Genomic DNA, 16,143 nt, shown 5'->3' with positions numbered 1-16,143 from the left:
GTGATGTGAAAGTGAAAGCTAGCTGCGAGTTTCGGGATTGACGAAATGATTATGAGATTGCTTAAATTTTCAGCCAATCCCGCTATTTCGGGATCATTTTGGAATTACATTGTGATCAAATAGGTACCCGGAAATATTCAAATATTCATCAATATTTATTTTGTTGCCTTCAAAGTAATCCCCGACACATGTAAAACACGTATGCCAACGATTTTTCCAGTCCTCGAAACACTTTTCATAAGCACTTTTTGGGATGGCCTTTAGCTCCTTCAGCGAATTTGGTTCATCTTTTCGATCAATGGACAACGGGTTCCAAGAAGCGGCAATTTCAGTTTGGGTATTCATTGCGTTTTTGGCTTTAATTCAGGCACACTCGTACTACTTGTATTATTGAACAAAATTCAACTATATCGGGACGAGTCAAGCAAGAACGTATTTAATTCACAAAATATCCACCAAAATCATTTGAACAGACTGTCGAGAGATGTGCAGCTCTCTTACCATCTCTCTAACACTTATCTAACGATTTTCAACCGTTATATCCTTGACTTTTTAAGGTCGTCCAGAACGAGGCATGTCTTCTACGATCTCTTGACCGTCTTTGAAGGTTACATTAACAAAAAGTAAGTCGAATTTTTTGCATTTTTCACACAAGTTCCTAAGTTCGGGATCACTTTAAACTACTCTGATTTTTTTCAAAAAAATAAATGGTCACTAAACCTTCTTAAAGCCTCCTACGAATGCCAAGCCCTTTACAAGTTGTCTATAAAAGCCACTCTCATAAAGCTAATGCTATCGTAAACAACTTTTTGTCAAAACGTGTTTATCATTCACTTAATTCCAAATTAGAGCCTTCATAATCTATCAAAAGATTTTGCTATTAAATAGAAAATGCCAATGGCTCATTGTCAATAGTTGGAAGTGTGATAAATATGTGGCATATGTATGTAAATATTAGCCAGCGGCGATTAAGCTTAAGTATTTGGATGAAGCTTTTAACCAAATAATCGCAAGTAAGGCCAAGCTAAGTACGGATGGAAACGTTTCTCATGACGGTAGGGTCTACTTAACCGGAACGGACCCGGAATTTTCATCCAAAGAAAATTTTCTATTCCTCTTAGTTTAGTGCAAGGAAATTTGATTTTTTTGTGACTGCATAATGGGCGTGGTTATTAGCTGATGTCGCCTCATTATTAGGACAGTTGGATGGAGAAGGAAATTTATAAAAATATTTCCATACAAAATTTAAATCTCAACTTATGTCCCTCCAAAACCAGTTTCAAAAAATTCCGAAAATTCCGTTACCCCCTATTTTCGGGATCAACTGCTCTATCAAGCATATTTACGCAAGCACGTAATGTTTTCGCTGACATTGATGCTTCTTTTTGCTGTGGTAGGTGCAAAAAAGTGGAATCCCGCGACAGATGTGTCATAAAAGTGTCAGAGATGTTAAAAAGTAATTTTTATAGCTTTACTTTTAGTATATAAATGTTTATTAATATATGGTATTTATTTATATATTAAATTTATTTAATTATAAAGTAATTAAAAATGTACATTAACGTCAACGGACGCAACAAAAATGCAATCTAAATCTGTGGGATTGAAATGGACATACAATTTTTCCACTGCTAAATATATCTAAATGAAAAGGCGAAGGAGATTCGCTTAAGCATACAAGTACAAGCATATCTCCGATCACAGCAAGACAACTAACGGTTAAGTCACTGGTAAATTACCCAAAAAAGTCGCCAAAACTTTCGGTAAAATTTTCTATGAGTTTCTTAGAAATGAAATGATAAATCTAACCGAAACTCTTATGTGCGTGTGTTCGTCCATCTCTTTTACGCTTATAAGCTTATGAAATGGAAGGTTATATGGTTTAATTTCCACGACAATTCTTTCAAAGGATTAGTGTTTCCGTAGTCGTGACTTCCTGAAGCAATATTGGTTGCTTATCAATCTTAATATTTACATTTGTTTGATGAGACGCCGCCGACAAGAGCAAATCACCGAATATCCAATTTTCATTGTCATTATCATTACGTTAAAAGTGTAATCAGATTAAGGCACTCATCTGATAGGAAGATGTCAAGAAATTAGTAGATTTTTATTTTGTTGTATTTTCAAAGCTTTTATATGCAGCTTCCTCGCATGAATTTCATAATTTCACTCAATGACATCTTCCAATACATAGATCTTCCGCTTAACCGAATATAGTGACGCAATTTAAAATTGTAACGCAATTGTCTAATACTTTGAATTTGGTATAAGATTTGCAAACATCTTTTCATATAAAATACATTCAGTTATAGCAACTGCCCTCACACCTTGCTTACGTGAAGAAGCCGCTGATATCTTTATTGTTTAGTGCGAGTATTTGCCTTCGCAATGAAGCGATTAGTAAAGAGCATGATTTGTTTTGAGCTAATGACTTTTGAAAACAACAACAAAGATAATGTGTGAAATTTTCCTTGTTGTTGCTGATTAAGTTCAAGTTCATTACAGTGCATACGATACGTAACTACGTAGCTAGTACGTAGTACGATATCTTAGAAGGCATATACAGTTACCAACAATACACTAACACTGTTTGATATATTCAAAAAAAGCTCGCTGTGCTTTAAACACTTGTTAACTAATTTAGGTATAGGTTAGTATATACATACATGCACACACATACATAAGTATATACAGTTAGTTGTTTTGGCAACAGAAAGAAAAAACTCAAAAGTAGTAAAAGTAAACAGTAACAGTGGTTATCACTATCTAATGATTACTTCGCAAGCAATCTAATAGCAAGGTACGCAATTACATACACTATGCTACAAAATTAAATTCGCATAAAGCGATTTTTACCGTTATCAGGCACTTGTCAGTTGAGTTCTGGTTAAAAAAAGGTTATTTACCGAAAGAAGCGGTATTGGTTTAGTTAACCAGAACTTAATTGACAGATTGCTGCTAACCGGAAATTGAGAAAACGGCTCTTAGATGCTTTAATCAATAATTTCAGCATACGACAAATAGTCGAAGCTAAGTATACGGATAGACCTGATCATGCTCATTATAATCTGGTTTAAGTTACTGGAATATATATGTACATATATATACTTGATGCATAACTGTCAAGTCGATAATACTCAAAATACTTTAGAGAAAAGTTCCTGACGCTAAAACAACATTAATAACCAAATTAGGCCATAACTATCGGGCTATAATCAGCAAGAACATCATTAGCGCATGCGACGCACTTTTTAGCGGTCGAAGAAAAGAGAATGAACTTCTTCGGAAACTTAACCTATAAACTTACTTATTAGCCGGCAATTCAGATCCAACTGACGATGAAAGAGAAAAGCCTTGTCTCAAAGTCTCATCCATGACCGTTGCTGACGTCTTCCATGAGAAAACATGCTTCATGGTTTCAACGTTGCCGGTTAAGGAAAGGCTGAAACTCTAAGAAAATGTGGCTGATAGACTTTATAAAGTTCCGAAATAAATGGACAAACGAAAGGCATACTTCCAATATGAGAATGTTGGAGTCTTCGACAATTAACATATTCACTAACTGGACGAAGGAGGACAGACTTGATCTTAATATTGAGGTCGATGGCGTTAAAATTTCGTCTGTCAAAACCCCTAAAATCTTAGGTGTGACATTTGAAAGCATGTACTCCTTCATCCCTCATACGACCTCGATTATTGCCAAAGTACAAAGCCGCAACAGAATCCTCAAGTCATTAGCCGGCAGCACAGGGCGGAAAATACAAAGAAACGAAAGAAAGGAAGTAACAGACATGTCAGAATACTGCACTCCGGACTACAACTGGATTCCTCTTGATGTCTCCCATCGAACATCTGCACACATAAGGAGCATAATGAACTTCTCTCCAAACAGTTTCTGCTGGGGTGCTTTCCTAGAAAAAATCTCTGCTGTTACCTGCTTGTAGCGGAATCGTCTCCTAGAAGCTTCTAGCGTTTTTTCTCCAACTACTTCGACGATATAAAACAATACGCCGACCAGACTTCGGACGCAACAAACTTCAGACATGCACTGACCGCCATTCTCAATGGCACATTAACACCTTCACCGACTCCCTTTCAGTAAATGGCGTATTTGGATTCAAACCACCACCCATTACAGACGACGAGCTCGAGTTGCCGCGGGAATCGAGAGTGATCTTTACGCAACTTCGTTCTGGATACAGTAGCAGAATCGACCCTGACATCTCAAATATATCTCTAGCGTGCAACGACACTAACCACCTCTTTGTATGTTCAGCTAACCTTACACATCTGATACCCTTGAAACAGCACGTTTCCTGGGTCTACCGTTGGATGACCTCAATTATCTGAACCTTAATTTAAACAACAACAAATATTACCCAAGCTAAATTCAACATAGTTTAATTCAGCATGTGGCCACTAATGTCAAGCCAAACATATTTATCGAATGATGGATGAAATTTACCAAATTTCCACCAGATCGGAGTGCTTGCACTAAATTTACTGAATGGCATGTTTTCAGTGTGTTTCAGAGTTAAAGTTTGATTTAGCAAGGAATAACAGGCAGACGACCTCAAGGGATGAAATTTCCCAAGAAAGTCTTTCGAAAGGTAATGACACAGAATTCTATACAGAGATTATGAGTAGTGTTTTTTACATCTGTTTCTGTTATCTGTTTTCTCTTCAGATCAGGGTTATAAAGCGAAAGATTCAAGTAAATTTTTAATAAATTGCAAGCATCCTATCAACCCGATTTCAAAATATAATTATTAACATTGGTCGTTATTTAATTTCAGTATAGAAATCATCAGTTTGTGGGCTATAAATAAAACTTCGATGAGTGGTATAACATAAAATTATGCTTTCATATAATACTACCAGCCCCATCTTCGTTCCCTGCACATCAAACGAAAAATGAACTAAACGACCCCTTCTCGTGCGATTTCTTTAATCTAACATCAAAGATAACAGTTGGAGTGCTTCATTTTTGACAGGCATAATTACGAAATCTTAGATCAACTCGTCTGACTTGAAAGCAAGTCATGCATATGCATACATATATATTAGTATTTTATGATAACTATATCTATCTTTAATGTCGTCAAGGTATGACTAGAGAATGACTAAAATGAAGTACTCTCAGAAAAAGTAATACAAGTTTAGGTATGTTTTAGGTTATTATTTAGGATATTATGTTGCGTTATGATACAGATCCAATGGGAATCATAGGATTATGGATCCATGAGCCTTGCCAAATTATAGCATTAGATGAAATGCTCAACCGAACGAACTTTATGAATAACTAAATGAACATTCACTGGTTATTTAATATAATCTTTATACTCGAATTAGTCCATATATTTGGCTTAGTGTGAGTATATCCTTTAAATTATATTTAAGGATTAACCGCTAATTTAAGCACACTTTAAAAATCATAATCTTCGTATCAAAAGTTAAAAATAAATCCTAGTACTAACAATCATTTACTGTTTTGGCTCCCACACGTGTAGGAGATATAGAATTTAGAAAAAAAATGTTTAAGCTTTAAGCATCACAACAAAAATTTGGCGTTGCCATGGTGGTATTTTCCGCACTTTATCTGAGAGTGGGGCGCCAACTGTTGTTTACTTGATTGTACAAACTTTAAGATAAGGTCACAAAAACTTAAAAAATACAACTTTCACCTGGAATATGATACTCTGTCTGTATGTACATATATTTGTATGCATTTGTTTGATATCGCAGAGGGCTCGTGGCAACAGGTACGAGTGTTGTTCAAACACTCCAAATACTTTGTTTATTCCAGCGTTATGTATTGTAGATAAATTGTGGCGCGCTAAATATGAGCATAAGTTATTGTGTTTATACTGTTCGGTTAGCCTGACTTACTACCTACCTACCCATCCATTAAGCTACATTAGTAGTGTAAATATGAGAAGACAATTTATGATGACTCCCAGCCTTCCTTATATACATACAAGTATGTACGCACTTCCTCGCGTGCCATTAAACCACTGGTATATACTTAGCATAGATACAAAGCATAACTTATTGTTGTTGTATTTTCAAATTTATGTTAAATTGTTTTCACGCAGACACATGCAAACACATTGGTTGAAAGAAGCAAGTAAATTATTTGAGCGCTCAGCTGATTGACAACTTTGTACATAAATTCCCAACATTTGATTCTAAATACCCGTCGAATAAGCTTCCATTCCACTTGAAAGAAATTCCGCAGTCTCCGCGTTGTGATAAACAAAAACAAAGACGTAAATATTGTTGAAAATTTATGTATTTTGCTTTGAAGAGGGATTCGTTGCATGAAAGATGGGTCAAAAATTATTATTCAGTTGAATGTACATATTGGTCAAGTGTGATTAATCACAAATATTTGGCGACAGGATGAAGATTGTATGGTAATTCACGTTGTTGCATTACATACATATAGCCATAATCTGATATATTGGCGTAGACATCGCTTATGCGGTTATAGCCATAACACAAACTCATATATACATATGTATGTACATATGATGGGGTATAGTAAGCTTTAAGAATAAAAAAAAATAAGAAGTACTAATCAAATGAGCAAACTTTTGTCGATGGACTTTAATGAAATTGCCGAAATTTTTCTTAGAAAAAAAGCAACAAAAATAAAAAATAACAACTCGTACTTTCATGAGTTTTTATGGTAAACTTTGCTATGTATCCAGCTTTGTTCACCTAGGAATTAAAAAAAAAATTAATTATTAAAATAAAAAGATATCAGGTGGCAACATCACATTGTAAAAACAATCATTTTATACCAAAATACAATTTTAGAAGTAAAACTTCTTTAGGCGCGCTAGAAAAATGCATCTACTGCAGCGAAATTGTACGTATGTATTTATGTATATCGAAATCTGTCCTATATGAAAAACGGTTTTTGGAGTTGTTCGAAATAATACTCGAGTAATTCACAACAAAGTAAGCTGAAGCTTATCACAAATTTAAAAAATTTAAACCTTAGTACAAAATTTAAAAAAATAAACAAATTTACGAAAACTGTAAATATTTATTTGAGCAGTGTTGCCAGCTGTTTAAAAATAAAAAAAATGAAATATTACGACAAATTATTTATTAAAACATGAATATCAAACTCCAAAGTCTTATACTCGTAATCACTTGAACTTAAAAAATTGAGTAGCCTTGCCACCTAAATAAGTTTTTTATTAAACTGTCTTTTATTAAATTTTACAAAATAAATTAAATATGAGAAATATACATCAAACTGAAAAGATCTGAAAACGATTTCTGTTGAATTTATAAAAAAAATCGTGACCACCTTTTTAAAAAATTGAACTTCAGTGAATTAATTTATTTAAAGAAATATGCAATGTACACTAAAATCTTTGAAATTTAACCAAACAAAAAACCCTAAATGTATTGAAATAACATAACTGATCGTCGTTGTTATACGTTTCAGTAATTGATTTGAGCAGTGCTGCCACTTGTTTAAAAATATAAAATTTAAATATTACGACAAATTATTTTTTACAACATGAATATCAAACTCCAAAGTCTTAAAATGACATGAACTTAAAAAATGGAGTAGCCTTGCCACCTGTAGAAGTTTATTTATTGAACTGTCTTTTTTAAGGTTGACAATTAAATTAAATATAATAAATATACATCAAACAGAAAAGTAAACGATTTCTGAGGAATTTATAAAAAAAAAGCGTTGCCACCTTTTCGAAAAATTCTTTAAAGTGCACTAAAATGTTTGAAATTTTCGCAAAAAATAAACACTAAATGAACTGAAATGTCATAAATGATTGTCGTTGTTGTTATTTTCAGTAATTTATTTGAGCAGTGTTGCCAGCTGTTTCAAAATGAAAGATTTAAATGTTACGACAAAACTTTTGCAGCAATTTTTCAACAATATCTTACTGAATACATATAAACACTTTAGTTAAGATATTGCTCTACCGTAATTTATGTAGCCAACAGCTGTTATTTTAGACGCTACAACAACAACGTGACCTAATTTCAATGCAACTGAGATATACCGCTGTGAAGTTGTAGAGTTCAATTATCACAAACCAATAATATCATTTCTAGAATTTGATAAGCGAAAAAGTAAAAGAAAGTCTAATTGTTTTTGCGAAATGTCGAGTTCAATGAAATTTAATAGCGTCTATTTCGAATTGAATATACAAGTTTGGAAATTGAATATGAGTGACAACCATTAAATTGTATTTTTGTTATGACATATTTATATTTTTGTAGCGCCATTATAATTTTTACATAAAAGGTGGCAGTTTCATAATATAAATTTTTAATACAACTGAAATGCTTATGTATGCAAAAAACAAAACCAAAAATAAGCTCTAAATAACAATTATATTAAAGGGTGATCTATTTCGAGGTTTCCTTCTTTGCTTAAAGAAAAAACACAGAAGCCTCCATTTTTATGGGAAATTATTAATATCATTCGAAAGACCGTTTTTTGGCATTTATTTTTTGAAAACTATCGCTTTCAAATGTTGGTCGCCATTGACGGTTACGTTCTCACCGGCATCATTTTTGAAGAAATATGGACCGATGATTCCACCGGCCCACAAGCCACATCAAACCGTTTCTTTTTCTGGATGAAATAGCAGCTCTTGAATCTCTTCAGGTTACTCTTCGTCTCAAATGCGGAAATTTTGCCTGTTTACATACACATTGAGCCAGAAATGGGCCTCATCGCTGAACAAAATTTGGGTCGAAATATTCGGATCTTTTTGGAAGATTTCAAGAGCCCACAAAGCGAAGCAATGTCGCTTGGGAAGGTCAAGCGGCTTCAGTTATTGCACAAACTGCATTTTCTACGCTTTCAATACGTACGTCAGTCCCAGTTGCTGCGAACGGTGCCAAATCGACTCTCCACGATCTTCGTGTACATTCTCAGTTACGGCTGCTATATTTTCTTCAAAGTAGCTCTACTTGGATCACCTGTTATAACTGCTAAAATCCACCCTCTGTTCGAAATCACTAGATAAGTATCACTAAGCGACTCCATACACCCACAAACTCTAGATAACACAAATTATGCTATTTTTAATTTTTTTGCGTATTTGATATTCGAAATCGAAATCGAAATCTATTTATTGATAATTTATAAATTCAACTTCAAATAGTATAAAAATAAAATTCCACTACTCAGGCGTAGTCTATGAGCGTCATTAGAAGGGTCTCTTATACAAGCGCTATCAAAAGGCGTCATGTTTTTTGTCTACAAACATACATACATAACATCACAGTCTTTTTACTTTAAAATACAATAATTTGACTAAAAATTCGTGACTTGTAGTTGTTTGTACATATATACATATATTTTTGAGATAAGGCGTAACAAACGAAAAGTTTTAAGAAAAGTCTTCATTAACATTGCTTTTTTTGTATCACATTAGAGTTTGTTCAGTATTAACAAATAATTTTGAAATAAAGGTCGAATTAGTTTTATAAAAATCTATGTATTTGGCGGAATGGCAGTGAATCATCTACTATAAGCTGCTCGTGTAAAGTTAAGCTTTTAATTCGTACCTGTTCTATTGACAAATGTAACTTAAGAAGAAACCAATCGCCAGAAGCGAATAGAATTGTACAATAGGAGAGACATTTTTTGTTCCATGAGGGCAACGCCAGACCACTTATATCAATAGTTACTCATCAGAAGCTTATACAGGTATTCCGGATCCGGCACCAAGTGATTTTTATTTTTTTCGATGAATGATATCACCTCAAGAGAAGCTTGTAAAAACCAACTATTTTCATACTATTAGTAAATTATCTAGAGCAGTGTTTCACTGCTTTTCTCGGGCTAACGTCACTTTTATCAATTTCTTGTTTTCTGAATGTTAATATGTGTAGTCTAAAAAGACTTTTTCGGCTACCAATATTTACCTAAACAATAAACTAAGAAATGTTTATATCCAAGAATTTTATATTTTGGAATATTCTCGTACAATCCTGTGAATATTTTGGCGCTTTTCTACAGCAATTCCTTTTACAAACTGCGACCATTTTTGCCACTAATTCAAACTAACCTAAAATTTTTTAGAAAATTCTTGTGAACCCTTTCTTGTCAACTATTTTTCTTGCTTATTTTTAAATAAATAATTGAAATTATGAAATCAATTTATTTTAAAACATTACAAATGTTTGGCTTTACGATTTACGAACAATAATAAACACATGAAGAAACAAGAAGCCGATTAATAATTGACATTCTCCTCAAGGAAATGGCAAACAAGCAAACATCTTTATAGGCTCGTCAACGTGTTTATTTATACAACTGTGTCACCTTGAACTTTCTCTGTCACTTATGTATTTATATGTGCACACACATTCAATTATGCAGTGCGTCTTTGCGCACTTCACGCCTTGAGCAAGCAGTAGCTAAGTATCCAACAAGCCCCATAATAAAAATACGCAGACATTCTAACTGACTGAATTTGATTTGATGTGCAAAATTTGCATTGCCAAATTGGCAATACCCAATTGATTCTTGGATATTTGGCGCCGCTGAGGTCACGTTGGACTGAACGACAAGCAGGCCGGGTACCACGCGGCGTATGCGTAATATTGATTTATTATATTGAGTGGAAATCGCACTGGCTAAAAGTCTGCTGTCAAATATTGCTAACATACATACATACATATGTACATATGTATGATTGTTGGTATATAAAAATATATGCATGCATGTGTACGTCCTTATTTTAATTGAATCCGTTCGATCAGCCTTTGGTGGCTATCGCTATAAAAAGCGAAATCGAAATGATAAATGATGAAACTTCATGACAGCCATTCCGGCTATTGCTTCCGCCCACGGTTCACACGCAATTTTTGTATGTATGTGTGTGCATGTAATTTGGCGCAACATGTGGCTGTTAGAATAATATACAAATATAAAAGTTGGACGAAGAAGTATTTCAGCTCACTTTTATTGATATTTCAGCAATGTAGAAATGTGTTATGAAAACAAAAATGCTAAGCTTGCAATTAAATATAGCAAAATTACGTACTTTCGCGGCTATAATTAAAATTTTTATAATTCTTTATTATTTTTTCACAAATTTTCGCCTTTCTTCACTCATATCAAGCTGCCATTTCTTTGCAATAAAAAAGTCATTTTTATTAAAGGACTTTATATTTAATTAACGAAAATCAGGCACGTGGCATTAATTGTAGTTCCCAGTGTTGGAAAAAAATCAGTTAAATGCTTGCCGTACGTTATAGAGAGTAAAACAATGACAGCTGTCCTGATTATAATTATAGTCTTAACCATCAATTGAACCCGCCGTCAACATTGATTCTTTTATCAAAAGTGAAGAGATAAACGAGCAAAGTGGTATTTAGTGCTTACGGAATGACTATCAGACATATGTCAAAATACGTAAATCTCTGTATGCGCGTATAAATATATATTGATTGCGTACGCATGCGACACTGGCGTGTGCCAAGAGAATTTTTGGGGGGGATTATAGTAAAATATATGACTTTAAGATTACATACAACAAAGTGTTTGTTATACACGAAACTGGGTATATCAAGTTTGTAAGACCTCGAAGGAAACATCGGAGCCTTATAAAATTTATACGTAAATCAACAGCAGGCTAAGTCAATTTAGCCATGGCCGTCTCTCTGTATGTACGCGAACTGGTCGCTCAGTTTTCGAGATATCGATCTGAAATTGTGTACATATTTTTTTCTCGCCAAAAGACTGATTATTTGTCGGAACCGTCGATATTGGACAACTATGGCCTATAGCTGCCATAGAAACTGACCGGTCAAAATCAAGTTCTTGTATTGAAAACCTTTTTATTTAACAAATTATCTTCATCAAATATGGTATAGATTATTATCTAAGGCAAAGCTACGATCTCCGAAAAAAGAAATTACATCGCGCCACTATAGCATATTGCTGCCATACAAACAGACCAAAAAAATTATCAAAATCAAGTATTTGTAAGGAAAACTTTTTTATTTAGCAAATTATATTCATGAAATATGGTACAGATTATTATCTAAGGCAAAGCTACGATCTCCAAAAAAAAAAATAATCACATCGGGCCACTATAGCATATAGCTGCCATACAACTGGCCAAAAAATGATCAAAATCAAGTATTTTTAAAGAATACTTGTTTATTTGAAGTGACATCTTCACGAAATTTGGCATAGATAATTTTCCAAGACAATGCGACAATCTCCAAACTTATTGTTCAGATGGGACCTCTATAGCATATAGCTGTCATACAAACTGACCCATAAAAATCAAGTTCTTGTATTGAAAACTTTTTTATTCAACAAATTATCTTCATGAAATATGGTACAGATTATTGTCTAAAGCAAAGCTACGATCCTCGAAAAAAGAAATCACATCGGGCCACTAAAAGATATAGCTGTCATACAAACTGACCAAATGTGATCAAAATCAAGTATTTTTAAAGAATGCTTGTTTATTTGACGTGATATCTTCACGAAATTTAGCACAGATTATTTTCCAAAGTATGCTATAACCTCCAAAAACCGATTTTCAGATCGGACCACTATAACATATAGCTGTCATACAAACTGACCCATAAAAATCAAGTTCCTGTATTGAAAACTTTTTTAGTCAACAAATTATCTTCATGAAATATGGTACATATTATTATCTAAAGCAAAGTTAAGATCCCCGAAAAGGAAATCACATCGGGCCACTATAACATATAGCTGTCGAACAAACTGACCAAAAAAATTATCAAAATCAAATACTTTTAAAGAAAACTTTTTTATTTGACAAATTATCTTCATGAAATTCGGCATAGATAATTGCATAAGACAACGCGACAATCTCTAAACATATTGTTGAAATCGGACCACTATAGCATATAGCTGTCATACAAACTGACCGATCAAAATCAAGTTATTATATGAAAAACTTGTTTATTTGACGTGATATCTTCTCAAAATTTGGCATAGACAATTGTTCAAGATAACGCAACAATCTCCAAATATATTGTTCAGATCGAACCACTATAGCATATAGTTGCCATGCAAACTGACTCATTAAAATCAACTATTTATATGGAAAAGTTCTATGTAAAAGCCTACGAGTGCTTAAACGCTCTTTCATTTTGCTTCACTTGCTATCAAGATATCCCTCATCCACTTCAAACAACATTTTTCAACAACGCTTTCAATTGAGCAGCCCATTAAACAGTACATTGGCGCATCATTGCCACAAGCAGCGATTAACACAACTTTGTCGCAACTTAAAAGCTATTCAGATAAGAACAATACAGTCTAACTTAAAATTAACTTTTTAAAAGGTCTCTTTACTCCAGTCAATTGTTACAATATTTGCATAATGACGTATTTGCATGGCTGACACACCCTGTATGCATACAAATTTAGTTAATTATCTGCTGTTGCAAATTGTGTTTATTCTCTCAAAGCAAATAATTTTTCATATATCTACAGTTATGTTGGTGATGACACTCTTCACATTCGAAAACCGTTAATTTGCCACTTTTCCTTGCGTTAGCGGGTTTCCGTGCCACCCAAGTTCCCAACCCTCTCTTACGAGTGTTTTTGTGTGCAATTGACTTTCGTGCAGTGAACGGTAACATTCGCGAAACATGTTTACACACGAGTTTATTGGTGGAATCTGTTTATTTATTGAGCATTTATTGATAGCTTTGTATGATAAATGGGCGCAATGATATTGTCGGAAACATGTGTTTGTTCATGTACAACAAATTAGTAATTGTGTTATTATTAACCATTTTCCAATTGTGTGTCAAGCTATGTAAATGTAATAAAAATTAAATTGTAGGTGGTTTTCGCAGAAATTTTCGACTATAAAGTCATTTTATAGACCACGAACCAAATAAGTGTCAAACACATATACACCCACACGCACACACACACACACACGTACTCATGCGTGAAGGCGAAGACGCGCATTTGGCCAGTTTAAAAACAATACACGGACTTCTAATTATTGTTTTTACCACATATTTACATGTGCATACATACATATGTACATACATACATTCAGCCATACATAAATAAATAGGTATGTAAATAGTTAAATGAACCATATGTGTTTTTGTTCCATGAAATTTATAAAGGGTCGTAAATAATAGATAATGAAAATACATACATATGCATGTTGTGTCTAGCTGTAATCGGCACTAGGTGTCTAGATACATATGTTTGTATGTATGTATATAAGTATGTATGCGTGTGTGGTCTGTAGTTTAACTTTTAGATTGTGATTTGTGTTGACAAATATGCCTTGTGTGACTACAATTGCTCCAACTTCAATTAATTTGGTAAGCAAAGGCTGGTCCGTGAGCAAATTGCTTCTCAAATAATAAAATTTATTTCATAAAAAATAGAATTTTTGGAAAAAAAAATGTTTTATTGTCGAAAGTAAAATTATATAGCATTTTTTGTCGAAAATAGGTATCGCAAAATAATAAAAATTACAATAAAAATAATTTAATAATTTCCTTAAGCGATTTGATGGCGATCGATAGACAATAGCTATCATCGATTCGTCATTTTACTACTCCCACTCTTTACCCGCTGCTCTCTCCTTCATAATTGTACATGGCAAAGACAACAAGAAGGTTAGTGAGTTGATTTCGTTAGGAGAGAGTATGCGGATATCTCAAAAAAGTAACATAAATACTATGATCAATACCGTGTTGTTTGGTTTTACAGTTTTTATACCAGTTTTAACGGGTGATCCAAGTAGAGGTACTTTTTTCAATAGCCTTTTTTGAAAGATCCCACGTGAGTCGTGTCAAGCTGTCATCTTATTTTTGTGCAGTATTGTTTGGCACTTCATCATAGATTGAACAACGTTTAAAAATCGTTCAACTTTATTACGAAAATTCACGTTCTTTAAAGAATGTGTATCGCGCGCTTCGCTAAACTTTTGGTCAATATAATCGCCGTACTGAGCATACTATTCGCAAGACCATTACACATCTTGAGACCCAGCATTCATTATTGGATAATATTCGATCGAATATACCACGTTTCGCACGTAGTAAAGAAAATATAGCAGCCGTAGCTAAGAGTGTTCACGAAGACTGCGAAAAGTCGATTCGGCGCCGTTCACAGTAACTCGGATTGACATATGGAACGTCTTGGCGCATTTTACGTCGAGATCTTATATTGAAAGCTTACAAAATACAGCTTGTACAAGAACTGAAGCCGCTCGACCTTCCCAAGCGACATCGCTTCGCTCTGTGGGCTCTTGAAAAGTTCCAGGAAGATTTGACGTTTTCGAGCCAAATTTTGTTCAGTGATGAGGCTCATTTCTGGATCAATGGGTACCATATGAAACCATCAAAATTCCCGCATATTGGACGTAGAGCAACCAGAAGAGATTCAAGTGCTGCCATTATATCCAGAAAAAAGCAACGATTTGGTGTGGTTTGTGGGCCGCTGGAATCATCGGTCCATATTTCTTCAAACATGATGCCGGTGTGAACGTAACCGTCAATAGCGGCCGTATCGCGCCATGATAATCGTCTTTTTGATACCTAAAATTTAAGCTCGTGATCTCGGTGCATTTGGTTTCAATAAGATGGCGCCACTTCCCACACATCGCATCAATCAATGGATTTATTGAGAGAACACTTCGGTGAGCAGATAATTTCACCGGCCGGTCGATTGGCCACCAAGATCGTGTGATATCACACTGTTAAACTTTTTCCTATTAAGATATGTAAAGTCTAGAGTCTATGCGAACAATCTTGCTTTAATTGAGGCCGTGGAACAAAACATCACGCGTTACTTGCCAGACGAAATGCTTGAACAAGTCATCGAAAATTGGACTCTACGGATGAATCTTCTGAGACGTAGCCGCGACCAACATTTGAAAGCCTTTTGCCTTTAAAACAAGAAATTACATTTTCAACAACAATATTCGCATTCGTATAAAGGTAATATTAAATAAAATTGCACTAATAAGCTGGTCACCGCTGTACAGTAGCTATCTGCTTAATTGTTGATTATTTTTCTTTTGTTTTGTATGTTTTCTCTGTTGTCATTATGATTTATGATGAAAAATGTGTACATATCGCCGTTGTCCGCTCTTTCGCTTCCGA

The 16,143-nt window shown here is 34.1% G+C and overlaps 1 protein-coding gene across 2 annotated transcripts in view; it reads right to left on the bottom strand.

Annotated features, from left to right (window-relative positions):
• Window positions 1-16,143, bottom strand: part of LOC120775077 (mast/stem cell growth factor receptor Kit) — a 48,578-nt gene that overhangs the window by 26,323 nt on the left and 6,112 nt on the right. The window lies entirely within an intron of this gene.

The sequence above is a fragment of the Bactrocera tryoni genome, chromosome 4 (genome assembly GCF_016617805.1).
Source record: "Bactrocera tryoni isolate S06 chromosome 4, CSIRO_BtryS06_freeze2, whole genome shotgun sequence".
In the NCBI taxonomy this organism is placed as follows: Eukaryota; Metazoa; Arthropoda; class Insecta; order Diptera; family Tephritidae; genus Bactrocera; species Bactrocera tryoni.
The sequence above is the reverse complement of the archived record's forward strand: the minus strand, read 5'-3'. Positions and strand labels throughout refer to the sequence as shown.